Below are 26,791 nucleotides of genomic sequence, written 5' to 3'. Positions count from 1 at the left end.
GGGCTATCACATTGAAGATGGAGCAAGCTTGTTTTTTTCTGCTCTGGAGGGTAAGACCCAAACCAATGACTTTAAGTTACAAGAAAGGAAGGGGCCTATGCTGTGATAATGAAGTAGATTGTGACGATCACACACAGGGCCCCCGGACGTTTGACGGTCTATTGACCCTGTGCCACCACTGCGATTGCTTTTTCCGCTGCCACCACTCCGTATCTCACAGGGACATACGGAGTCCAGTCAGTTGTTAACATAAACAAATAATCAAGTTTATTTTTAAATGCAAGAACAAGCTTATGGTTACAGTTAATTTTTCTCTTGTCAGTTTCTTATTCTTAGTTCCTAACAACTCCAAACTGATTATTCCAACTATCTGTCTGACTCCACCTAACAATTCCTCTCACTCTCTCACAATACAACTCTACCAACCCACACCTAAACCTCCCTCTTCCTTCTTCAACTCCCAAACCTCAACCTCAACTCCCAAACCTCAACTCAACTCAACTCAACTCAATTCAACTGACTTTCAAAACCTCCCACTCTAACTTTTATTCCCCCCCTGCATTCTCACTGGCCAATCACATCACACCTGTTTTAACCCTTTCCTTATGACCCATCCTAGGAGGCAATCGCCACATAGATCAACAGAGCTTAACTTGGTTTTGAAGTAACTTCTGTTTAACAATTCGAAAACTTTGCTTCTCAGCAAAGGAGCCTGATGGACAATGATAATGATGTTTCATTTATATGGATCAGGTCAATGGCCCATTGAGCCCAGCATCCTGTTCTCACAGTGGCCAATCAGATGCAAGCTGAAGTCAGTTCGCAAGCTGAAGTTTCCAACAAGTTTGTTATCTCAGGTTGCAAGCTATGACTTTGTCCCTGATAGCAAGGACAGTGAGCACTTAGTGGCTGGCAACTTAGCAATTTCTTCTTTTTCTGAAGCTAAAACTAGCATCTTAGAATTGATGGAGCACTTTGGCACCACTGCCCGTTATCTAACCAATGCAGTCTTAACATTTATAAGAGACTGGGGTAGGGGGTGGGCGTTAACCAACCCAAAAAGTACTTCTAGTTATAGCTTGAGCTTTAGGATCCTGCAACCTTTGTCATATTGCATAAACATTCTTTAATGGCTGCACTTGGATCAGGATGAAATCCATCAATTAGCAGAGATAAGCATGCTATCACACTTATTTGGGCTATTCCTGTAAATCTTTACTTAATGATCTATTGGGCACTGTAAAAAAACACCACAATTGCATTTTCAATGACCGTTAATTTAAGTGATCAATTCCTTTAAGGAATACTTTAATTGCATACTGTAATACTAAACAAAGGCATCAACCTGCATCATAAGCAAGTGCGTGGCCAAGACTGTGCTGCTGTTGATGTGTTTGTTTGTTGTTGGTTTTTTTTTTTAAAAAGTGGGATGCTCAGGATTGCCAAGATGCAGGTTCAGACTCACCTTGAAGAAAAACCGCATAGTGACTGCAAAGCCAGTGAATCAAATGATAGCAGGAAGTTTCCTAAATGGAATGCTGGAAGGTTCTCAGAAATCAAAGCATGGAGCATCACATGGAAATTAAAAGACCATTTCTCGACACAGAAAATTTAGACCCACTCACTTGTCTTAGATGTTCCAGCCACTTTCAGCTGTTAAAGATTGCTTCAGATATCAGAAGTGAATTGTGAATCTGTTTTTGCCCGTTTCCAGTTTTAAGGGGATGGTAGGGAAGAACTTGAAATAACTCCCTCATGGCTTCCTCTCTTGGATCTTACATAAAAAACGCAAAGACCCATACCCTATTCAGACATTCAAAAGCCATTGAGTAATAAAGAACTCTTCTCTTTGGCAATCACTCATAACCAAGTAAGATTGTCTTCCATAAACATGGTTTGAACAATGAGTCCATAAGTGACTGTGGAGGCCAGTTCTAGATCCACATGTCCTTCCACAGTGGGGACATTGGTTTCCAGGCAGAGGTTGATCATGGTGCAGGTTTACCAAGTGTGCCTTCCTCTTAGCACGTTACTCCCTTCCGTCGTGAGTTTGAGGGTCTTCAAAGCCCATGACACCTTTGGTAAAGGCTGTTCTCCAATTGGATCGCTTGCAGACCAGTGTTTCCCAGTTGTCAGGACAGTAGGGACACATAACAAAAGAGGGGACAGGACCTTTCAGGAAGAAGAGGAGCATATGCAAACCACTGCATGAGGCAGTTACAGGGGCAGTTAGGCTGGTGAAGAGGTCCTCACTTGTTCACCTTTCCCTCTGATGAAGCACGTAGGGATTTCTCCCTCCCAACCTACCTAAACTGTGAGAAATCTTTATCTGCCACACAGTTATGAATGTCATGACGGTCACCTTCAGGTCAAGAATTGACAAGTATGACAGCAAGTGAGAAGGAGCAGAGTCTGAAGAGCAAGTTGTGGCTCTTTGTGCTCAGTGGCCAAATGCAGCTCCACAGATGAAAGGTCCGGTGCCTTAAACTGGAAATAATATGGGCCATCGAGAAAATATTCCTTTCTCAGAGCGTGGGCAAGGCGGGAGAGCCACATGAGGGTCAAAGGTGAGCTTTTTAATCACCAGTGCCTCTCCAGGCAGCAAAACACCCAAGCTGTGCTTGATCACATAGTTCAGATTTACCATATCTGTTGTTTTGGATTACAGCTCAGCTCTATCCATTGCTATCATGTGCTACTTTGGAACATCCTCTAGACAACCCTACTTTGCTTAAAGGCATAAAAATGTCTTTTGCTGACTCATTAGGACTTTTTATCATCATTACTATGATCTTTAAATCATTTTTGCGTGCAGCAAATTTGGAATTAACTTATTGTAGACGAATGACCATTAAGTAAGAGGGAAATTGCCTTACTTCTGTGTGCCTTAGCAACAGTGATTTTGCTCTCCTGTTGCCATAACAACTGCAGCCTGCACATCAAGGTCACCAAACCCACTTTGCTTTCTGCCTGCAGCTACATCTGATGCCTTCCCTCTATGCCTCCTTTTATTGTAGATTTCATGAAGGATGGCTTGTTAGGAAACACACTTTTTCCACCTGGCATGTAAAGCAGACATAGGAAGACGAGGGTTTGCTGAACCATATTTAAGCACCTGATGTCTTGAGTAGCACTGATATGGTTTTAACCGGGAAACGGCCTCAGGGCGGGTGGGGAAGATCCTCAATTCAATATACGGTAATCCCTTTTAAAGTAAAGCACAAGCAAATCACATAAATCTAAACAAACAGAGATGGAAACTGAATTTGCAATTTACAACATGAAACGTTTAGTGTAGTTTTCCCCTCCAATTAAAACCATAAAATTATTCTCTCTACTGAACATTGGAAACTGCATTATACTGGCTTAGACCAGAGGTCCATCTATGTGGTATACTGAGTGGAAGTGGCTCTTAAGGGTTTCAGACAAGGTACATTCCTAAACCTGCCTGGAGATGTTTGGGATGGACTCTGGGACCATCTTCTGCATGAAAGGCAGATGTACTATCACTGAGCTATGCTCCTTCCCCAACTAAGGGAGGAATCAGTGAGTCTTCCCTTTTATTTGGCTGTCTTGTTTCACACATTACAGAACATTTGTTACTCTCTTAGTATAAACTGTTTCCTCTCAAATCACCTCATGTATGGGGGTATCTCATATTTGCATTCATTTTTTTTAACCTACCATGGCACCACCCTGGCTTGGCAATCCTTTCTCTCAGGTTGATTAGAATCCAGGCTTTTGGAGAATGCAAATTCTCACTTTGAAAAAAATATTAGGTAGGTCTTTTGGAGAGCCAGTGTGATGTAGTGGTTAAGAGAGGTAGACTCGTAATCTGGTGAACCGGGTTCGCTTCCCCACTCCTCCACATGCAGCTGCTGGGTGACCTTGGGCCAGTCACACTTCTCTGAAGTCTCTCAGCCCCACTCACCTCACAGAGTGTTTGTTGTGGGGGAGGAAGGGAAAGGATAATGTAAGCCGCTTTGAGACTCCCTGGGGTAGTGATAAAGCAGGATATCAAATCCAAACTCTTCTTCTTCTTCTTCTTCTTCTTCTTTTGACTAGTCTGAAGGATACACAGAACACCCATCAAATGTCACATGGGTGGTGTTTGGGACAAACTGAAAACTAAGAAAATATCTACCAAAAGAGAATATTTAAATTATTAAACTGGGAGCTTTCCCCCTCACCCGCCCCCGCCTTCCCATCTTTCCACAGTGGTTTGCAACAGCTCATCATGGATGTCAAGGTTTCCACAGAAGGATGAGAGAAGGAAAGTGGGAAATGTATAATGTAAGGGTCTGTATGCAGCCAGCAGGCTCATTTGCATATGGTTCTGTGGAGAGGGAGTTGAGAGGGTGGAATTTTCAACTTGTGTGACAGTTGAAATGACAGTTACAACAGTTTTCCCTAAACTGAGGGCTCAGGCAGTGTGTAAGGGGAGCGTTACCTGAACACCTCAAAGTGAAACTCAGCCTCGCCTCATCACACTTCCATGCTGAAATTCAGGTTCATCCAATAAAATTGGGTCACAGGACTTTGGGGGACAAACAAAGGAAAGTACTTATTCGCACAACTCATAAATGGTTTGTGGAATTCACATCCACATGATGCAGTGACAGTCACAAGCTAGAATGGCTTTAAAGCAGGGGTAGGGAGGTTCAATCACTGAGGTCATATAGAGACACCCACCTGGTGATGCCACATGCCTGCAAGATTTTGTGTGGCAGCTACTTGGAAGACGGTATTCAGTGAGATGGAACCTACTTAATGGAACACACTCCCTTCTGATATATGCATGTTTCAACAGTTGATTGTTTTTAGCGCACGTTTAAATCGCTTTTGTTCAGGCAAGCCTTTGGGAGTGGCGATGCTTCCTTTTATTCTGATTTTGTAGGTCCTTCAGTTACTTTATATTTATCTTTATGTTATTCTTTGTATTTTGCATTGTATTCCCAGTAGTGCTGAGGAGATTGTTCCATCAGCACAAGCATTTTTGCTTGTCCGACAGAACGATCTTCTGTCTCCTTCTTCCATGTGTCTTATTGGCGGTTCTCCTGACCTTCTCCTGATCTCCTGACAATAACATAGTTGCTTTTAATAAGATGCAGACCACTTGGAAACCCTTTGCATTAGTGGTCTATAAATTACGATCAATCGTTAAAATATATAATAAATAAATAATCTTCATGGGAATACCAGCTGCTGCGGACAAACAGTGGGAGCTCTCTATTGACTTCATATCCTACTAGGCACTTTATGAAATCACCAGGGAAGTAGGAAGCTGGGCTTGTTCTGATACGGCAATGTTCATCTTATGTTCATACACGTAAAAGGTTTTGTCTTTGTTTGACAGGGTGGGTGGGAATTGTTTTGAGTGAGTGACTAAGAGTTTGGTGCGAGTGCTAGAGGTCAGGGCCCACTAGTACACATCCAGTAATGTTCAAGGCCAGACGCAAAGCTTTTAGTGGTTGCGTTGCAGTTGATAGTTGCTTGAATGCTACAATAGGCTGTAAGTGTGGATGCCAACTCAGGCCAAGGCTACTAAATGTGTTTAAAGTAACAAACCCATCTCTATAAAATTCACACAGACAACCTAGGAAACCCTAGCACAAGCACATGGCAGGAACGTAATGTGGGGTCTTCTTAATAATGGAAATTCCAGAGAAAGGGTTCATGTATCTTCCACATCAATTTTTAAATCTATTTCCTTGTAATTCATTAGATAGTTTATCTTTGCTTATTTGAATTAGTTTTTCTTCTGGATTTATGAACTTGCTAGAAAGGATATGTGTATATGTTGAGAACAAGTTAATAGTATTTTTTAAAATAATAATGTTGTATCTTATTAGGCTTTTTAGAAGCATTTTTCAAAACAAGACTCCAGGCAGCACAGAGAGCATTTAAAACATGCAGAAATTTAAAAGCAAACCAATGGCCTACAACAATTATCATGTAATACTAAAACCACACACCCCTATAAAAATAATCAGAGTCATCAATAGCAACAGTAACCTACTAACAAAATGCTGATCAAAAAATTGCAGCATTCAGTTGCAATAATTTCTGAAGGACTTGGCTGAGTTCAATATGAAAAATATGTGCTATGATAGAACCAAACTCCAACACTTTAAAAAGTCCCATTGACTTCACTGGAGGAGTTAATTCCATGCTTCAGTTTTTACCACGGAAATCAATGGGACTGAATATGTGGTGTGTACACAACCAGCACAGTGTCAAGAAGTAGTTCAATGACCAAGTAATCAAACAAAAAATAGCTGAATGGCTAGTTAAACACCTTTTCATATAGTTAGATGGTAATTAGAATTGATTTATGAACAATAGTTCAAACTGCCTAGCCAAACTACTTTTGGTGATGATTGACTACTACAGTTTAATTACTCAGAACAGCAATTACTTTCATTCAGGTGGAAGGGAGCTAATATTTAAATTATTCATAATTTATCATCTTACTGAAAACTGTGGTTGAAATCCATTGTTAGTCATGCTCAGAGAAGATCCAATGAAATCAAGTGACTTAAGTGAGGTCTGCTCTGGGTATATTACCAGATATCACCTTGTATAAGAAGAATACAGGCAAATTTGCAGGTACCAGCAAAGAGTCTTCCATAGAATCACAGAATTGTAGTGTTGGAAGGAACTCCAGGGGTTCATCTAGTCCAGCTCACTTCAATGCAGGAATCTCAACTAGATCATACACAACAGATGACCATCTAACCACTGCTAAAATGCCTCTGATTATGGAGATCCACTGTCTCCCAGGGGAGTCTGGTGAACAGTTCTTATTGCACACCAAGGCACCCAAGCCACAAAGTTCCCAGGAGAACAATAAATCACACTGACATTGAGTATTTTGGTTTATGGGTTCAAATAGGCCACAACTTTATTGGTTACAGATGTGAGTGGTTTGGCTTAGGCATTGGGGTGAAGCCAGGCTATATCTTGACTCCTGCCCGTCTGCAGGGAGTCCACTTAAGGGTAAACCGCCGATAGGGGCGCCCTATGACTTACATCAAATAGGGACACCCCAAGGGTCCCCATAGTTCAGGCTTCAGACAGGATTCACACCCAGATCCCTTTAACAGGATACCCTTACTGAGGAGGGGCAGGCGAAGGCCTCGACTGTTGAACAGCTCTTACCATCAGAAAGTTCTCTCTGGTGTTTAATTGAAATCTCCTATCTGTAGCTACTAAGAAATAAGTCCCATCAATACTGGCCCAGTTGTGCCCATTTTCCTCCAAGGATGGGATGAGAAATCTCCTAATTTAGCATAGTGGGGAGTACATTTTTGTCATGCTTATCTTCACAGGGTTACTCTCATTCCCATATCCCGAGATATCATATTGAAGATTGGCCCATTGACTGATTGCCTGCCCTGCTCCGTTTGACAATCAGATAATGTTTCCCTTCCTTTCAGGCTCTAAAAAAACAAGTCTTTTTTGTGACATATAAGAACATGATTTGGGTAATAAGAAAGAGCCTTCAAAAGCTTTTTGCACATTCCACTTCAGGGCTTCTTTTATTCTGTAACAAGTTTCCATTCTTCAGACACCACATTACCAGCCTCACTTAAACAATCCCATTCTGCATTAACAATTACCGGGCTCTTTGCCTTCGTTAAGAGGAACAGCTAAAAATGAAGGGCAACTTTCCTGGCTGCCTCCACATGCTCGGTTCCTCAGTGGCTCATTTTGTTACATGGAGGGGCCTCCAGTCTGTGCAGGTACGGTGATTCATAAAGGTAAAGGTAAAGGTACCCCTGCCCGTACGGGCCAGACTTGACAGACTCTGGGGTTGTGCGCCCATCTCACTCAAGAGGCCAGGGGCCAGTGCTGTCCGGAGACACTTCCGGGTCACGTGGCCAGCGTGACATCGCTGCTCTGGCGAGCCAGAGCCGCACACGGAAATGCCGTTTACCTTCCCGCTGGTAAGCGGTCCCTATTTATCTACTTGCACCAAGGGGTGCTTTCGAACTGCTAGGTTGGCAGGCGCTGGGACCGAGCAGCGGGAGCGCACCCCGCCGCAGGGATTCGAACCGCCGACCTTTCGATCGGCAAGTCCTAGGCGCTGAGGCTTTAACCCACAGCGCCACCTGCGTCCCTGTACGGTGATTCATAGCTGCTCCAAAAATCTACTCTGAATGGTCTCCATGACACTGCTCATTCTTATCTGCCCCGTCTTGCTGCCCTATGGACTTCTTCTAACTTGACAACAAAATGACAAGTGAAACACCATCATTTGAATTTTCACTCCATTTATCAATGGAGGCATTTATCCATTCAGGCATTTGTTTCTGTCCCATGGTGACAGTCCAGCTAGCACAATCCCCTCAGCAAAACACCAGCAATGTCCGCCAGCTGATGCAGGATTGACACAATCTGAAAGGAGCTACCTCAACATATGTATAGTTTCATCCATGGGATGGATAGGAATCCTGGCTAAGCAGAATGAGGCAATCAGATGCCAGCTAGGAGCGTGGTCAGTGCAAGTGTGTTGGCAGGAATCTTACATACAATATGTTAGCATTCTGTGCTTTTGCAGCAACTGTTGGATGTGTTGGGATACAACTCAGCTTGCGCTGTAGGCTGACATATCTGCATGGGAAGAATAGATACAGAAGAACTTCCAAACCTCCTAGACTATCCCACTTGTGCTGACCTCTTGCTCTTCCTTCAGTGTTAGACTGATACTCTCAGGGTTGCTAGCTTCTTTTCTACGTCCTGCTTCTTCTTCCTTACCTTGCGAGAGGAAGCATCTTTGTGTGTTTCTCCTGCTGAGATGAAAGAGCAAGTGTGGCTCTTTGCATCTTAGTTACATAGAACTGGGATCTTATCAAGTATGTGCTTTCTGCAATAAATAAATATGTCTTTTTTCTTTACTAATCACATTCTGATGGTAAAGTGCTCCTCCAACAGGGATTGGGTGCTCTGTTCTGTTTGAGTTCTGAAAGCACCAACAATAACCTCACACACAAAAAGCAGCAGTCTTAAATTCATTATTTCTACCTTTCAAAGCATATTTCTATACTTTCTCAGAAAGGGGGGTTGAGGAAAGATAGACAATGCCTTGAGGAAGAAGAGAGGCTGGATAGTGCTTCCAGGGCACAAGGGGTGAAACTCTTCTCAACAATTAGCCAAACTAGAATGCATCTAATTTGCACAAGCTATTTAGAGTACAGATCTCAGCCTTACTTGGCATGGAAAAGGAAATGTGTCTTTGTGTGTGTACCGAACCCACAGAGGTAGGCATATATCATTTTGTACAGAAGTTAAAGAAAATGCATTTTCTGGCTCAGTTTTGCAGGTGGAAAAAAGAATGCACAATTTTCCACAGCCTGATCTTATGTGGTGCTATCGCTCCAAAGAGGTATATCCTGGTAGCATCTCCAGGGCAGCTTGCAGCATCTGTAAGCTTTTGTTTAGACAAGTCTTTATAAACATTCTTCACATAACAATGAAAACGTAAAAGAGGCCCAAATGAATGTGTTGCTGTGACTGGTTTGTGGAACAACCTTGCTAATGTGGCAGCTCGTATAAAATATTTATAACCCACTGAGTACCATCTATTACAGCATGCAGCAGGAGAAGGGGGGGGAGAGAACAGCAACATCAGCCGAGCATCTGCACACTCACTGGTGTCTGGAGAGAGGGGGATATTTTTAAATCAAGCAGGGATCTAATGTATGCGACTGTCGGGTGAATTTCTTCCAGGTGGATGCCAGAGGAGGGGTGTGCAGGCAGGCATGGGTCAAACAAGAGAGGTCTCTCTCTCAAAAAAGTGAGAGACAACAACACCAATGAAGACAATCCATGCATTGTTGGACTACAACACCCATCATCCCTGACTACTGGGCATCCTGGTTGCGGCTGGTGGGAATTGTAGTCCTCCAGGAGGATGAGCAATACTTTGGCCACCTCATAAGAAGAAAAGACTCCCTGGAAAAGACCCTGATGTTGGGAAAGATGGAGGGCACAAGGAGAAGGGGATGACAGAGGACAACATGGTTGGACAGTGTTCTCGAAGCAACCAGCATGAGTTTGACCAAACTGCGGGAGGCAGTGGAAGACAGGAGTGCCTGGCGTGCTCTGGTCCATGGGGTCACGAAGAGTCGGACACAACTAAATGACTAAACAACAGGAGGATGAGCATCAAGTTGTGATGAGATACAGGAGGCAGGTGGAGGAAGATACATATCGGAGGAGGCAGCAATAAAATGAGTATTAGTCCTTGAAACATGAAGCTATGGCTGAGAAATAGGTAAACAGGATAAATTTCAGTTGACTTATGAGTGCACAAGCCATAGGCCAGGGCATAATTCAACCCGCTACGCACATTCTCTGTAATAAAACTACCCGATATTTCAAGCTGCCAGCACACAATACACACAGTCTTCAAAGGAGCACATAATCAAGAGTCAATCATATTCTTAAATAATCATAAAACAGGCAGCAACGATCAGATATCCAGCAAGCGAGGTCCGTACACAGAAGCAGCCTTCGTCACACAGAGCCACTGTGGGGGCTAGCGATGCTCATCTTCACCCCATTCAACTGACTGAAGGATAAGGGGGCCAACAAACAATGTAAGTTGCACAAAGGGATTCAAACCGAGGGAGGTATGATGCTTCAGTCGGTACAAAAGGTCAAACCAGTAGAACCAGTATTCAGAATTGAGTGGAACCAGTGAAAGCAAGCCAACTCATAGGGAGATTAAGTGAGAGGAATTGGGGATAGCACAATGTATTAACCAAGGCTCCCTAAACCCTTTCATAAGACCTGTGTCTGTAATGGATTGGGTTGGGCTTCTAATTGTCCCCTGAAAGGAGACAATGCCACCCCAAAGGGATATTGTATCCCCTAACTTTAAAGCTCATTTCAGGTAATATAATTGTGAGGCGATGGGAAGTTTATCCCTGTCCTTGTTTATGATATTTCTGCACCTCCACAGAAGTTCATCTAACAATAATAATAATAATAAATTTTATTTATATCCCGTCCACCCCAACCAAAGCCGGGCTCAGAGTGGTTAACAACAGTAAAATAATACAGCATTCTAAAATCAATTCATTATAAAATCAGTTCAAATCAAATTGATGGCAACCATTGGGCCAGAGTTCTGTGAGGATTACCAAAGGGGGGGGGGGTGTCAGGCTGTGCCTTGGCCAAAGGTCTAGTGGAACAGCTCTGTCTTGCAGGCCCTGCAGAAAGGTATCAAGTCCCACAGGACCCTAGTCTCTTGTGACAGAGCGTTCCACAGCCGAAAAAGCCCTGGCTCTGGTTGAGGCCAGCCTAACCACTCTGTGGCCTGGGACCTCCAAGATGTTTTTGTTTGCAGACCGTAAGGTCCTCCGTGGGACATACCAGGAGAGGCTGTCCCGTAGGTACGAGGGTCCTAGGCCGTATAGGGCTTTAAAGGTTAAAACCAGCAATCTATAGCAAGTGATTTCTAAAATTCTGAATACAATGCAGCAGCAGTTTTAGAAAAAAGAAAAAATACCTAAAAATAAAGATGAGCCTTATCTGGAGAGGACCGAAACATTAATTGCAATTATTTCGAGAAATACGGTTGTTTCCACAGTGATACTCACAGCTAATGAGGTGGAGATAAATTAAGCCCCGGCCTGACAGATCTTTTACTGGGGGAGGAACATCTGGCATTCAAGAGCTACACCAATCAGGTCTCAGATTAATCTCTGCAAAGCAGCACGTTTCTCCCTTGCTCACTCTCTCGCGCTCCAGTCATGACTGCTGGTTCAGAAAATAGGTTGTTGAGTGAGCCACTGCAGAAATCTTCCTGTCATGAAGAACTCATTAGGTCAGCAATAAAGTGATTTATCAAAGTTTTGGATAGCAGCCACCGGCTTTGCCTGTACAACAGATTCAATTGTGATGCTTAAAAGCAAAAGCTTTACAAATTGCCATTATAATCTCATAAGTATGCCTCCTCCATAGACAGGTTGCTCCTGCCTACTGAAGTGGACCAAGCAATACAATCCTTCTTGACCTCTATTATGCATTGTCACCCATCCAGATATGATCCATCAAGCTAAGTATTCATATTTCAAATTCTGATGAAAGGGAGATTGTGCTGGGGGAGTTCCTACGAGGCAAGAGATACTGAATAGCATATTATTACCTTCTCTCGAATGAACAGCATTGCTATTTTGTTTTGTTTTGTCAAAGGCCTGTAAAGTATTGAGGAAAGGAACAGAGAAAGCATATAGGGGAAAGCTCAACCACAGGCAAATATTCATTTCATACACACAGAGAGGCTTGTACACAGAGAATATTTGATTTATCCTTTGCTGCAGAAACACTGCATACAGCTCTGATGTCCCATATTCTCCCAAGCTGGCAAGAGATCTGTGTACCTTTAACACATATACATGCATGCATACAAAAAACAAATTACGAAGTGAAGCACATAGCCCATCCTAGGGACTTGCACACGCAACAGTTCTTAGGATTGGCAAAGGTGAAGTGCTCCTTTCCTTGGAAGGATGGGTGTTTGATTGACGCATTCATGTCTAACATCTCAGGCAGATCCACAGGATTATTTGTTCCCAAAATGTCAGATCCCCACGGGTCCCAAACCTTGAGATCCAGAAGCCCTGCATTTGGTTGGTAGCAATTTGCCATAAAAGGGAGCTACTGATGCCTTATGCCTCTTAAGTTCTCCTCTTGGGCACCTGCAAGGCATCTAGCCAGAAGAAAATACTGCCACCTGCTACATGATGTGGCCCAGGCTGATTGAGCTGTTTCCTCATGACTAGTGGGTTTTCAGGTTTCTACAGAAACTTACTTTGCTCTTAAATCTGAACAATTCTTACTTCTTTGTTTAAAGGCTTCTTTAGTTAAAAGCACTCTGTGTGCAACTGCCATCTATGCCAATTTACTTCCCCCACCTTTTTGGCTGCCTGCTACAGTTCCACACTGCTGTAGGTTCTGTTTTCTTCATTACACCTTGATAGACACCTCTTGGATCTGAACCTTTAGTTTGATAGGTCCAGGGCATTAAGAACTTGCAGGTGCACCGATCTTGGTACCGCATCAATGGAGAAGGTAAAAGGTAAAGGACCCCTGATCATTAGGTCCAGTCGTGGCCCACTGTGGGGTTGCAGTGCTCATCTCGCTTTGTTGGCCGAGGGAGCTTCTGGGTCATGTGGCCAGCATGACTAAGCCGCTTCTGGCGAACCAGAGCAGTGCATGGTTTACCTTCCCACCGGAGCGGTACCTATTTCTCTACTTGCACTTTGACGTGCTTTCGAACTGCTAGGTTGGCAGGAGCAGGGACAGAGCAACGGGAGCTCACCCCGTCGCGGGGATTCGAACCGCCAACCTTCTGATTGGCAAGTCCTAGGCTCTGTGGTTTAACCCACAGCACCAGCCATGTCCCAAGCGGGTGGCGCGTCTCCATTTCATCAATGGAGAAAGTGGAGAGCATTTCCAAAAGCCAGCCAATGAACTTCCCAAGAGTTCCATAGTAGGCACAACCTGGATGACCTTGAAGGACTTTGCCCATGGTCCACCTCACACAGCAGAGTGCCCCTCATGCTTGCCTTTCCTCTGACCCCGAGGTGAGAAGACAGGAGGGTGGAATGAAAGGTCAGAGATGAGCCTCCAAACACATAAATGCTCAAGAGAACCTGAAACTAGTTAGAAACCATCTCACCCATCCCAATTGTTTAATGTTAAAGGCTTCAGAGGCATAGATTCAATCAACAATGAAGAGGAAGCCAAGGAGTAAATGAATTAGAAGTCACACCTTGCCTGCCATTTTTCTTCCTGGGGTGAGACATATCATAAAACATTTACAGTTTCTTTGGTGCTAGCAATCAATGTAAAGTGCCATTTGTATACAGCTCACATCTTCCCAAACTAGGGGAAGCCCTGAAAAACCTTCCTAATGTCAAGCAGTAATTGCATTTTTATAACATTAATCACCTTTTATCATTACTTTTCAATTTGTTGAGTCAAATGCCACATTTGCTAGCATTAGGCTTCTGTACTGCCTCTGCATTAATTACACAGACAGATTGAATTTGTTACCATGTTGTTAAGACCCAGCACATAAATAAAAATAAGTGGACTTCCTTTCTCAAGGTTCTAATAATAGGTTAGGCCAAGACTCCGATTAGTACTTGTCACATCATCCAAAGAGTATGATGAAAGCTTCTGGGCAATGGGGGGAAATGGACTGTGAATTCAGAAATTATCCCTGCCACCTGAGGCAGTTCCTGGTGCACTTGAAAGACAAGGGTGGGGCAATCATTACTATAGCAGGGCATCTTGCTGCTTTAGCTCTTTGGTTCCAGGCTTCTGGGGTGAAGAACTTCACGGGTGACTTCTGTGTTAAGAAGACGTTAGAAGGTTGGGACAAGGCGTTCCTGCATGTCGCTGACAAATGCAGACCTATCACACCCGATGTCTTAATGCTGCTCCTGCCTCAATTCTAGTTCCTTTGTTCTCCTTTATACAAGTCACAGTTGCTTTCTGCTGTTGCTTTGGTAGCATTTTATGGGCCATTCTGGCCCAGGCATGTTGCTGGATGCTGTCAGTCATGTTGTGTGGACACTCCATCTTGTTCTGGGTATACAGAACAGCTGCTTCACTGGCCATTGGGATACAGGGATACTTTTCGGCCCAGGCTACTTGTAAGTGGGTGACAAGGCAGGGGTTGCATTGGGAGGGACTGTTGCCCAGCTTTCATTGCCTGGAGGCAACCTTTGCTCACAATTTCGTCATCGACGTGGTGAGACTGATTTCATCCAAGATCCTTGCCAGCATGTTGAATCCAGACACAGGGTCCAGGTACGTAGTTGGTCTCATTGGTGCTCTTGGAGTGACATGTATGTAAAGTGGTTGACCACCCCACCAGGGTGGATAGGGGCTACCCCCCTCCGCCCCCCCAAAAAGCCTGGTTAAAGGCTTTATTTTGTCTCACAGGGAGCATCCATTCCACATGGGACAATCCATTCCGAGCTTCCCCACTTTTACTGGGATGGTGGGTGTCTACTTCTCTGTTATGGGTTGCGGCCTCTTCTTAGAGAGCTCTTTTTGAGCTATTTTTTGTTTTGGGAAGGGGGGAAACACACACATACAAAACAAGAATTTGCATTATTACACAATCGCTCATTGAATTTCTAAATAAAAGTCTTCCAATTCTCCCCCCCCCCCTTTTGTTTGTTGTCTTAATCTTTTCCTTTTTATCTTTATGTATGTACAGTGGTACCTCAGGTTAAGAACTTAATTCGTTTTGGAGGTCCGTTCTTAACCTGAAACTGTTCTTAACCTGAGGTGCCACTTTAGCTTATGGGGCATACATACGCTTCAGGTTACAGACTCCACTAACCCAGAAACAGTACCTCGGGTTAAGAACTTTGCTTCAGGATGAGAACAGAAATTGCACAGTGGCAGCCAGGCAGCAGCAGGAGGCCCCATTAGCTGAAGTGGTGCTTCAGGTTAAGAACAGTTTCAGGTTAAGAAAGGACCTCCGGAACGAATTAAGTACTTAACCTGAGGTACCACTGTAAACATGCCCAGGAGTATAGAGGGACTTTATACCTCCAGTAATAGAGAGTCTCCCTGCCCAGACTATGTTTTTATCTGGTTAATCAGGTTACATGTTTTGTAGATCCTCTGAGCTGAAAGATTTTTAACAAACTATTCTCCAAAGTTGGTGTCCTAATCTTCTTTAAGAGTGTGATGGCAATATAAGCATACAATAGAGTTGCAGCTACGTGAGAACACGCCAGGGAGTTTGTAATAATACGAAGAGAGAGAACTCTTCGTGATCCCAATATTTTCAACTAATTTATAGCATTCTCAGTCTTCTAAAAAAAAAAAACATTATATAATTGTCTAATATTAAATATGAAATGTCTGACAAAGGTTTACTAGGAAAAATTATTATCTGGAATTCATAAGAGATTGCTGGAGTCTAAAAAGCACATGGATCGTAATTTTGAAATAAGATGGGAAAGTGTCTTGGGAACTCAATTATCTGAAGAAAAATGAGAAAATAACTGCTTCAGCTGTGTTTATGTGTGTAAATGTTTAAAGTTTATATTTCAGAGACATTTCACACCTGAAAGGATAAGAAAAGTTAGGACCAAAAAAAAAAATCAAAAAAAAATTGTAGGATATATGGCACTGATAAAGCTGATTTCATGCATATTTTCTGGGATTATCCCAAACTCAAAGTTTATTAGAAATATATTTTAGTACTATGGGCTGAGCCACTAATTGCTCCACTCACTAACCCTCTTGCTATTCCCTGACATTAATGCCTTGGAGCTCCACACAAAACTCTGCTGTTGTTTAAAACATATTTTTTCTCCCTTTCCCATGTCCTTTCCTTTCTCACTGTACTCAAACCTCTGCTTGTGGTTCGAGGACCTGATCCCCGCATAGTGGAATGAAAACACACGGACACGTGATATAAGGTTAATGGGCAAGAAAAGGCCACAACTTTATTGATTACAGCAAGTGAAAGGTTATTGGCTTAGGCATTGGATTACGTCAGTTGACTCCACCCACTTGGAGAGGGGTGAGTCTAAAAGGGGGGTTTATTCACCAGTAGGTGGAGCCTGTTGATGCTAATCCAACTATAAGCTCTCCCCTGATGTCACCAAGGGTCGTGTCATGGCCCCCCGCCACGCAGGCATCGGACAGAATACACGGCCACCGGATTCCTTTAACGGAATACCCAAAAATTGAAGGTGTAGGCGAAGGGCCACACCTAGCCCTTCCACACACCACAACACTTTATTCCAATGCCTAACGTACCCACCAATACCACGAAAGTTGTGACTCGCGACGGGACAACGAAGAATGAGGCCGCATGGCTGGCACAGCAGCGATTTATGCTGCCGTCCACGCCCCTTCGAAGGCACCTGGTTGGGTGCTTGCCCATGGGCGTGGAGCCAGCCAGGTGAGTGGGAGGCAGGGGGCTAACGCCCCCTGCTTGAGGCGGAGACCGGCTCCCACCCACAACCACTCCCCTCTTTTGCAGGAGGAGAGTCTTTCTTCCATTCGTCATCTGCCACATGTGAGAAAAATAAAGGATGGTGGTCCCTCAAACATTCTCTAGTACTTTACTCAAACTTCTGCTGTGGTTTAAACCTACAAACCTACAATTTTCCTCTCAGTTGCCTCCATCCCTGCTTCACTCAAACTTCTGTCATCGTTTTAAACTACCACTTTTCCCCTCTCAGTGTTTCCCTCCCCCAGCCTTCTCACACCCATGTCATGGCCACTGCTCTCGTGCAACCTGCCTACTCTTGTACTCCCCTTCACTACCCTGACTTTGTGTAATTCTAGGATTGTTATGAGGATGCGGGTGGCACTGTGGGTTCAACCACAGAGCCTAGGACTTGCAGATCAGAAGGTCGGCGGTTCAAATCCCCACGACGGGGTGAGCTCCTGTTGCTCGGTTCCAGCTCCTGCCAACCTAGCAGTTCGAAAGCACGTCAAAGTGCAAGTAGATAAATACGTACCGCTCTGGTGGGAAGGTAAACGGCATTTCCATGCGCTACTCTGGTTCACCAGAAGCGGCTTAGTCATGCTGGCCACATGTCCCGGAAGCTGTTCGAATTTGCTGCCAGGGAGTGTGGTGGAGTCTCCTTCTTTGGAGGTCTTTAAGCAGAGGCTTGACAACAATATGTCAGGAGTGCTCTGATGGTGTTTCCTGCTTGGCAGGAGGTTGGACTCGATGGCCCTTGTGGTCTCTTCCAACTCTATGATTCTATGATTCTATGATTAAGCTGTACACCGGTTCCCTCGGCCAGTAAAATGAGATGAGCGCCGCAACCCCAGAGTCGGTCACGACTGGACCTAATGGTCTGGGGTCCCTTTACCTTTAGGATTGTTATGAGGTACTACAAATTCTTAAATGGGGGCTGCACAGTGACAGCCTTACATTTTAATGTACATTGAAAGAAATTAGGTGCTGTTGTTGTTTTTTAAAAAAAACACCATGGAAAATTCCAGATACAGTGGTACCTCCAATTGCGAATGGGATCCATTCCGGAGGTCTGGCCGGATCATAGGTTTTCGCAACCCGGGGATCACTGTTATACGCATGTGCGCAGTGGTAGACCGCTTCGGAGCATACGTGCATGGCAAAACCCGATCAAATACTTCCAGGTTTGCCACTTTTGCAACCTGAAGTTTACGTAACCCAAAGGTTGTGTAACCTGAGGTGCTATTGTATGCCACAAAGGGGGGGGGGTCTAATTATATGAAATCCTTCATAGATCAAAGTAGCAGCTTCCATTTTCAGGTGGCTTAGTCCAATCCTGTATCTAATACAAGGTTCGCCAATGTGATGACCTCCAGATGTTGTCATGGTCAATAGTCATGGATGATGGGACTTGTAGTCCCAGAAACATCTGGAGAACACCATGTTGACTAAAAAGAGAGAGAACCCGCTGTCTTTGAAAGGTTCACTTGAGCTAAGTTTTCAGTCCCAAAGATGTTTGAAATAGCTCAGTTTGCGCATTAGCATAGCATTCCTGGTTTTTTCCTCTTCCATATTTCTAATGTTGGCAACTGATCCTGTTTACAGTATTTAGCCATCTGTATTCTCCCCACAACTGGCAGTGTTATTATCAAACATCTATCCTCAGTTTCAACATAGCAATTCACATATCCTAATAATATAGTTATGGGGTCACTAAAAGGATACCCATGGGCACAACAGCACCCTCAGTCACTCTCCCTTGCACCTCCCAATTCTTAATTTTTTTAAAATTGATTTTTTGTTTGGAGGGGGTGTTGCCCAGTTTTATTTTTGTTTGTATCTTGTTTATTTTGGGGTGCATACAGGAGTTTGGGCTGGGGGGTTCTAAGCATCACCATTTTCCCCTCTGTGAAATGGGTATTTTTTTGGTACCCGCAACAGTTCCTTAGCTTTCCAAATGTGGCCCTGGGCCCAGAAAGGGTAGGGATACCTGCTATGGCCAAGGACATTATAGAAATTTCATATTTTGCAATATTCTCATGCAAAACAAAATATTCTGCTATTTTTGTGCCATCTTACACTCCGGCCAAAAATGTTCCATGTTTTAGAATTACTGTGCTAACTTGGCTCCAATGCGTTTTAAAATTATAATAAGATTATTTATTTAAGGGAGCCAACTGGGCTCTATTCTAGGTTGCTCCCTATGCAGGAGCACAGATGACATTCATGACTAGGGCAGGAAAAAACCAAAGCTTTAGACTCTAAAGCTGAGAGTGTCGTTTTTATAGTAGTTTTCAAATGCTCCAGATTCTGATTTCCCCCACTCCCTGTGATTTTCTCTCTGTGTCTCTCTGTCTCTCCCTCTGCAGCTGCAACATATTTGCAAGGCGTTTTATCCCATATATTACCAAATAGTGTATGAGAGACAGAGCTGTTCAGAACGTGACATGCGGGGGAAGCAAAGGGTGCTGGGCAGTGATATAAAGGGCATCATTGTTACAGGGCTCCAAAACGTAACCAAGTATATTCTGTAAGCTACAGTCCTCCCCTGGACGTCGCAGTCAAGAGCTGCATACATAATTAACACCACCGAAAGGACAGGGCTGGTTTGCGTTCGCAAACCACACATGGATTTCAGCACCGAATAACGTTTCCAGAAAGTGATGCAAAACACAGCACCGCACGAAGCACAAAATAGGGCAAGCAAGGAATTCGGCAGCAGCTGAGGACAAATTATGCAGGCGGCTGGGTATGTAGAGTTTCTGGCCAACGTGGGAATCAAAGTAGTGACAGGGAGCTGAGAAAGGAAGAGGTAATTTGGCACTATTTTCTGCCTCTTCCTTCCCTCCATTTCTTGTGGAGAGAAACCAGCCACGCCAGTAGGAAGGAACGCTGCAAAACACTGACAGGACTGGCAGTTCCCCGGGAAAACTGGGTTTGAACAGGACACGTAAATATTGGTTTGCCCATGGGAAAATAGAAACCTATGGCAGAAACAGTTTTGTGCAATTAGGCTGATGGGAATCGTAGTCTATATTGCTGTCTGGAAAATTTGAAGGGTCCCAGCTTAGGGAAAGCTGACCTGCACCCTTATTTGACCCAATGTTTCTCTCAAAAAATAGGAGGTAGGGCAACAATAAACACTATATTTCTTATTTCCAGCAGAAAAACAAACAAAACCCAAAGACATGTAATATATGAAAAAGCAGTATTGCTTTACATTCCTATTGAAACCACCATTTCCATATGCATTTCCCACTTAGCACATATAGCCACTTCAGCTCATGAGAGAATCCTTTCCTATTTTATTTAAGCATTCGGGCAAAGCATGCTTCATATCTGTCTTTGGCCCAACATCCTTCCGTGACATGGAATGACAGCCGTTGCTCTTGCATCTGACAATGGAATCAAGCAAATGCCAGCCTGTCATAGTTCAATTCACAGTGGACAGATGGTTTATATATGAATAAAATGAAACCCCAAAGAGGGCTGAGTAGACTGTCAAAAGTCCACATGGAGAAGGACGGCTAAAGAGTTTGACATGAACTTGAGGAACCTATCATTAAGTCATGCTTCTCCTATGGACTCATTTAACCCCAATCCAGCAAGGGAGACACATTTGCAAAAACAGGTTTCCATGCGTGCAGCTGATTTGACTGTACCTGCAGACTGTACTGCAATGGTCACCAAGGCTCCCCTGATCTGACTGGAGGTTTGTTTTTTTTTCATTTGGATAGGGATATCCATCCTATCCACACCCGCTAGCAGATGTTCATGGCTCGAGTTATCGTGTGGCCTCGGGCAAGCCACATTTCCTCAGGTCACCATCTGTGACATTGACAGCTACTGCCCTGGCAAGGCTGTTGGGAGGAAGAAGACTCTGCAAACATTTTTCAAATCAAAATGCTTCACTTAAGAAATAAAGCAATCAACTAACAGCCTGCCTACATATTCCAGTGTGCAATGCTGGGAGCAGAGTGGGGGACCACTCTCACCCCAAAACAAGGTGGGATCGCCGTCAAAATCGAGACCTATCTGACCAAGAGCTGGTTTGTATAAAACAAGGAGGTGGTGTTGGTGCATCTTTGAAATCCTTCCATTTGGCTACTGTCAGTGGTGACACTGACACATTGAATTGTGCCTCAGGCGCTTCACTTGCTCCACATGGTGTTTGCTACCATGTGGGAAGCTAGGCCTCCACAACAACTGAGGGCCAAATCAATATATGGTTTCCATAGAGGCTGCTGAAATTTCCTTTGATGAGACATCAAAGTGATGTTGAAAGACATTTTTTAATATCATCCAGACTAATCAGATAGAGACTCTTCATGCTAGGACGACACCATCCTAGCAAGATTCTCCATGCTGATAGCTATTAGGTTTAAGTGAGAGAAAGGTACCTTTCAGACACTTCAGTCATGGAGTTACTTCATGGGATTCCTCTCCCACTCCAAGCCTCTAGGAAACTAGGAAAGGTTGAAAGGAAATAGTGCCCCTATTTTAGCTAGAACAACAACAACATCAACCACAACCACAACCTTGCACTCTCTCCTGCTGCTCCGCAACTTGGACTGCATAACACCTTTCTTGGAAGTCCCACCTACCTTGGGGTGTGAATGAAAGGAGCAAAACAATTTGTTTTTGATCCTAGACAGACAGACTTGAGAAATTTGGGTTACTAGAGGAATGGCACCAAAGATTAAAAAAAAAAAATCTGCCCAAAAACTTGCTCCGACCACAATGCTGTAAAGATGGTGATGAAGCAAACAACAGCTGGCACCTTCAGATGGCGGATGAATGACACCTTATTTGGAGACGAGGAAGTTTGTAAAAAGGCCCAAAAAACCTTGAAAGACTATTTTGAAATTAATATGAAGACTAACGTAGAAAAAATAGTAATCTGGGACGCAAGCAAAGCTGTTATGAGAGGATTCTTGATACAACAAAATGCAATAAAGAAGAGAAGCCAAAATGAAAAGAAAGATAAAATTCTGGAGAAGATAAAAGATGGGGAAAGGAAATTAAGATCAAAACCAAAATCGCATGAGATTCTGAGAGAAATTAAGTTATATCAAACACAATATATGGAATTGATGAATCAAGAAATAGAATGGAAAATTAAACAAATGAGACAAAAGACTTTTGAATCAGCAGATAAATGTGGTAAATTGTTGGCTTGGCAAATAAAGAAAAGACAAAAATTGAATACGGTTACAAATTTAGAAGTGGATGGAAAGAACATTTATAATCCAACGGAGATTAGGAACTGCTTCCAGAGATACTTCAGACAACTTTATTCACAAGGGCCGCAGAAAGATATGAACATAGAACAATTTCTTGGAAAAAACGGACTGAAAAAGATTTCACAAGAAAGTAAAAGAGTCTTGAACCAGGAAATAACAGAACAAGAAATAGAAGGTGCCATTCAAAATATGGCATTGGGCAAATCCCCAGGACCGGATGGACTGACTTCCAGATATTATAAAGTTTTGAAGGAGTAGTTATTACAACCTTTGAAGGAAGTTTGTAATGAAATTTTGGAGGGGAAAAGGGCACCAGAAACGTGGAAAGAGGCTTATATTACACTTATACCGAAGACAGAGACTGAAAAGACTCAACTTAAGAACTACCGCCCCATTTCGCTATTAAATGTGGATTACAAAATGTTTGCTGACATTTTAGCAAAGAGACTGAAAACAGTTTTGATGGAGGAGAGTCATAGAGATCAAGCGGGCTTTCTCCCGAGAAGACATTTGTCAGATAATGTAAGAAACATAATTGACATTTTCGAAAAGTTGGAAGTGAACATAAACACTAAAGCAGTTTTGATATTTGTGGACGCCGAGAAAGCCTTTGACAATATTTCTTGGAGTTTCATGATGAAGAATCTCCGGGGGATGGGGGTAGGCCAAGGGTTTGAAAATGGTATAGGTGCAATATATTCTGAACAAAAAGCAAAGTTGATTGTAAATAATGTGGTTACGGAAGAATTTAAGATAGAAAAAGGGACACGTCAGGGATGCCCAATCTCTCCATTACTTTTTATGCCCTGACATTATGAAAATGATTTATAGGTGGTACATGGCCCCAGTCAAGCTCACAAAAATTTATCACTTGCCTGATAACAAATGTTGGAAATGCAAAGAAAATGAAGGTACATTCTTTCACCTCTGGTGGACGTGCCCAAAGATTAAGGCGTTCTGGGAAATGATTTATAATGAATTGAAAAAGGTATTTAAATATACCTTCCTGAAGAAACCAGAGGCCTTTCTCTTGGGTATTGTCGGCCAAGTGGTGCCAAAGAAGGACAGAACATTTTTTATGTATGCTACAACAGCAGCAAGAATACTCATCGCAAAGTATTGGAAGACACAAGACCTACCCACCTTGGAAGAATGGCAGATGAAGGTGATAGACTATATGGGACTGGCAGAGATGACGAGCAGAATCCGAAACCAGGGAAGGGAAACAGCGGAAGAAGATTGGAAAAAATTTAAGGACTATCTAAAGAAATACTGCAAAATTAATGAATGTTAGAATGATGCTGGATTAGAAAATATGTGGTTATTAGCGGTAATGGATAAGTTTAAAAGAAAAAGAAAGGTTAAAATTAAGTGAAAAATAAGGGAAGGATTTGCTGAAGAATAATTTAGAAATTGGAATACAGGAAGGGGAGGTAAGAGGAAGTCGGGGAAGTAAGTTATAAGAAAATAAGGGTTGAAATTATCTTTGTTTTTTATATTTTTTGTTTGTCATTTTTATTGTATTGTTTTGTCTTGTTTTTGTTGTTATAAAAAACTTTTGAAACTTTAATAAAAAAATTATATATATAAAAAAAGAGAAAGCAGCTTTGCTTGCTCAGATGGTGATAAACACTGGGCTATTGTATTGGTTTTATGGCCAGTGCTGTCTTTGATGCAGAGTAACTTGGAGACAATGTACTGAAAGGAATATTTTTTTTCATCTTTTAACATCCAGTGGCAATCCCAAGAAGTTAATTGCAATGGGAAAATGTCATGCAAAGGTAAAATGAAATAATGCTTCCTGATCCTGAGTAATTCATTTGACCTGCTCAGTTGCCTGCTGTCTCCTGGCAGGTTGTTGCTCCTTTGGTAATATGATCTTCAAGATTGTGGGCTTCACCATTCTAGGGAGCAAGATGTTAGACTAGACAGACCTTTGCTTATCCAATCTGAGCTGGAAAGAGTGTGGTAATCTCTCGGGCTGGTACCACTACAGAGATTTCATCTATTTGTCCTTTCAGTGACCAAACTGCTGGTGCAAGGGAAAATATAGAAAGGAGAATTCCTGGGTGCCAAGATCCAATATAGGCTGTTAGACCTTTAAAATATGCTCTTGTGAGTGCCAAAAACTTCCCTCTAACATAGAAAAAGACCATGCATTTGGTAATTTAAAAATGGTTTACTTACCAACTCTCCAATGGTCAGATTCATGTGCTTTTCCGTACAGCATTCATAAAAAGTTGCACAGGAAGTAACACTTAGTTTAGTTCCAAAGTGGAGAAAATTCCTAAATTACGGGTATAGAAACTCAAGAGTGGCTTGTGAGAGCCATGCAGCTAAGTTGAAGGAATCAGCTTAGCTTCTTCACATGCTGAGTTCATCAGGGAGACTGGAGGAACAAAGGCTTGATAAACCTAGTTCCTGCCAAGGTGAGCTAAGCCTGGCAGGACAGCTTACTCTGGGGTCTTAACCCCTTCATGCATTAATTTAGTCTTAAGCCAGATCTGCACCCTACATTAAAAGCACTGTTGTACTACTATAACAGTTTTGGCTTCCACCGAAGTATCCTGAAAACTGTAGTTTGGTAAGGGTGCTGAGAGTTGTTAAGAGACCCCTATTCCCCTCCCAGAACTACAATTCTCAGAGTGGTTTAACAATCCCATCCCACACACCTAGGTGACCTGCATCTTCCTGGTATTCAGTCACCAGGTCTGAGGTTCCCTACTGATGATGTAGCTGAACACACACACACACACCAATTCATGCTGCAAAAGCATACAAATTCTTTTAATTTAGTATCCGCTTTCCAAATATAAATTAACAGCTGTATTCACAGTATGTCATCCAACTAATTCAGCTACTTGAAGAAGCCTGTTAGATCTCTCGGTGCACTGAGCAGCCTCTTCCTCTGATCCATTTTTCCTTTTCTTCTCCTTTTTAAATTTAGGGTGAAACAAGATTGTTCCAAGAGTCCAGCACAGCAGGTAAACTTGCTTTATGTTGCCTGTATGCTTCCCTGCAGCCAAGCGCATTTGCACATCAACAGTATTGCTTTGCAGCAGGGCTACCCAGTGACATTATCTTCAAAAGTACTTCAAGGCCAGTGGAACGCTGCGGGGAGCTCTGCTTTTTTTTAAAAAAAAGCGAGAGCCAGGAATAAAGGAAACCTCACAAAACTTATTTATGAATTTCCTTGGCAATGTTGATTCTTTTACCAGCCCTAGCAATAGTGATTAGGGTGGGAGTTAGCAGAGATTCAGGACTGCACCAACTCAATTTGCCTGGTCACCTTGCTGCACATCAGAACATTTCAGCATCCTTGGTGTGCTTTGGGAAATGTTTGACCGCTGCAGAGGGCACTGAAATCTAAGGCTATGATGTGGTTTCTGTCCCTTCTCCTTGCACACTGTATTTTTCAGCTGCAGGTTTTCAGCTGTCAAAGAATCTGACATCCCAGTTTTCAGGGCTCCACTGTGAGAGCGGTCTTGGGTGAGCCAGGAGCTGGGAACCAGGGGCTGTGGGGCAGAGCAGTATTCAGGACCCAAGAGTAAGTCAGAACCCAAGGAGAAAGCAGAAGGGAGGCAGGAGTTGGAACCAAAAGGACGAAGGAGACAGGAGAAGGAGCAAGTCCGAATTCAGGATTGAAGAACAACCAAGGACATAGGAACATGGCAGAGCTCAGGCACTGCCCATACTGCTTTCCGTCTAGTAGGCTCCAAAGGCCAGCCTGGAAGGGGGGAGGCAGTCCAGGGCCTGAAGTACTTCACCACAAAGCAGCCAGCTGTATTCCATGGGGCAGCTGCACACAGATCCCAGCAGCTCCTATAGTACCACATTGGCCCGAATATAAGCCGCATTCCCCCCCCCCAAAAAAAAATCCGCCCATGAAAAGTTAAAGTGCGGCTTATATTTGTGACCTTACAAAAATTACCCGGTATGCAGCCAGGAGCATGGGGCAAACAGCGCCCGCCCCACGCGTAGTCTCCCGTCCTCTCCCCCAAGGCCAGGAAGGGAGAAAGCGGGGAAGGGAGTGGTTTATATTCAGGTATTGTCTTTTTCTCTCCCCCCACCCCCCTTGACTTTTAAATGTGCGTCTTATATTTGGGTGAGGCTTATATTCGGGCCAATGCCCGAGTATATTGTTGCAACAGTGGCACACCAGCCCCCAACCTCTGCCAAATTCCAGGGAGTTCCAGGCGCTCACCCAGGTCATGTTTCCATTGTGAATCAAGATGGGACAGAGACTTTAGTGACTTTATGTGCATATGTACAACCTGAGTGTAGGTGGGGGGAGTTGCAGATCTTGAAGCACTGTCATCTCAAAAGTGTCCCTCTCTGCTTCCCTCATGGAATCAACCAGCTTGCGTCTAGAACTGCTAGCCATGCTCCCTAGTCTCTGGGTTGCAGTCTCTCCAGCCAGCAGATAAGGTGGTTCTGGCCCTCCAGCCCCCGCATGGAGTTCTAAACTGTCCAGCAGCTCATGGACCTTTGTTCTCCCTTCTTCTTCTCAACAACTCCTTCCCATCGTCTTGGCAACCTCTGTTTTGCCCAGACTCACACACCT

The 26,791-nt window shown here is 43.4% G+C and overlaps 3 long non-coding RNA genes across 3 annotated transcripts in view; 2 read left to right on the top strand and 1 right to left on the bottom strand.

Moving 5' to 3' along the window:
- LOC310838190 overlaps window positions 1–26,791 on the top strand; it is a 582,108-nt gene that overhangs the window by 154,715 nt on the left and 400,602 nt on the right. The gene's annotated exons all lie outside the window — the stretch shown is intronic.
- On the bottom strand, window positions 251–4,252 carry LOC310838168. The gene is made up of 2 exons (XR_014560756.1): window positions 4,191–4,252; window positions 251–4,066 (listed from the first exon to the last, which is right to left on the bottom strand). It is a non-coding gene; the product is annotated as an uncharacterized lncRNA (long non-coding RNA).
- Window positions 4,061–25,351, top strand: LOC310838201. The gene is made up of 3 exons (XR_014560793.1): window positions 4,061–4,464; window positions 9,318–9,428; window positions 25,175–25,351. It is a non-coding gene; the product is annotated as an uncharacterized lncRNA (long non-coding RNA).

The sequence above is a fragment of the Podarcis gaigeae genome, assembly GCF_964106915.1.
Source record: "Podarcis gaigeae genome assembly, chromosome: 2".
Lineage (NCBI taxonomy): Eukaryota > Metazoa > Chordata > Lepidosauria > Squamata > Lacertidae > Podarcis > Podarcis gaigeae.
Note: the sequence above shows the minus strand (reverse complement) of the source record. Positions and strands in the feature narration are given on the sequence as shown.